The sequence below is a fragment of the Terrapene carolina genome, unplaced genomic scaffold, assembly GCF_002925995.2.
Source record: "Terrapene carolina triunguis isolate 2854851 unplaced genomic scaffold, T_m_triunguis-2.0 Scaffold11158, whole genome shotgun sequence".
In the NCBI taxonomy this organism is placed as follows: Eukaryota; Metazoa; Chordata; order Testudines; family Emydidae; genus Terrapene; species Terrapene triunguis.
In genome coordinates, this window is record NW_020675509.1 from 1 (window position 1) to 1215 (window position 1215).

At 64.0% G+C, this 1215-nt stretch overlaps 1 long non-coding RNA gene across 1 annotated transcript; it reads right to left on the reverse strand.

The window, feature by feature from the left end:
• Positions 1-19: 19 nt before the first annotated feature.
• On the reverse strand, positions 20-823 carry LOC115271425. Its single transcript, XR_003899955.1, has 3 exons — positions 704-823; positions 418-487; positions 20-123 (listed from the first exon to the last, which is right to left on the reverse strand). It is a non-coding gene; the product is annotated as an uncharacterized LOC115271425 (long non-coding RNA).
• Positions 824-1215: the final 392 nt, after the last annotated feature.

Consider the following 1215-nt stretch of genomic DNA (forward strand, 5'->3'; position numbering starts at 1 on the left):
GGGGGGGCGCCGGCGTGAGCGCAGTGGGTGGTGCCGATACTGCGACAGCTGCGCCTCCTTCCTCACAGGCCCTGAGCCCGATCCTGGGCCCGGCCGGCTGTTCGGCAGCTTCTGGTAGCTCGGCTGGGCAGGGAATGGAGCTGATCTGAGTACAGCGCCCCCTAGGGACCCCTGCTGCAGCACAGTGCCATGGACTGGCTCCTCCCACAACACCCCCTACAGCACAGCACCCCCCTCACCGTCCCATGGCACAGTGCTCCCTACTGACCCCATGCTGACCCCTGGAGCATATTGCCCTCTAATGATCCACTGCAGCCCAGGGTCCCCTCTCCCACCCTCAGCACAGAGCCCAAGCGAGTGAGGATGTGCCCTCTCCCACCCACCTGCCTGTGAGCCAACCCACCCCCAACCCCTCACCTCCTTCTTGGGGTCCATGGCATCAAACTCCCCCTCGCTGGCTGCCCGTCCCTCCTCCATCTCGTCGTTACTGGGGGGAGCATGGCATGGGTTAGAGGGGATGGTACCAAGAACCCCAGGCTGCCCCCCAACCGGACCCCCCAGCCCCTGCCCTCCACCTCACCACAAACCCCCTGTCCCCACTGTCTGCCCTCCACCCCCTCCGTGGCCATCTAGCCTGCCCCCCTTCCTCATCCAGAACCCCCCACCCTGCCCATGCCTGTACCTCCCCCCTCCCACACCTCACCTGTCATCCCTCTCCTTCTTGCTGAGCAGCCGGCGGGCCTGTCGGTCCATGACACTCGTGCGGCTCCTTGTCTTCTTCCAGGAGTAGTAATACTTCACCAGGCTAGGGATCAGCTTGTCAGGGAGCTGGGGACAGATAGGAGATGGGGTCAGATGCCTGGAGGGAGCGGGGGGTTGAAGTGCTTGGCAGAGGGCTGGGGGGGGGGGAATACGATATCTGGGAATGGAGTGGTGAGGTGCTTGGGGAGATTGAATGGTGCAGGGAGGGATGGGATGACAAGGAAGGGGAGGGAGCGTGAGGAGATGCCTGTTGAGGGGAGAGACTCAAGCACCTCACCAGGGAGGATGGGGGGGAGAGATGGGGCAAGGGATGCCGGGGGGATGAGGGAGAGAGGAGATGCTGGGAGGGAAGAGACTGGAGTGACAGATGGGATATGGGGTGGGGCAGAGGTGGGAGAAGATGCAAGGGGAGGGAGAGATGGGATGCGGGGGTGGGTGGGGGGAAGAGGAGAT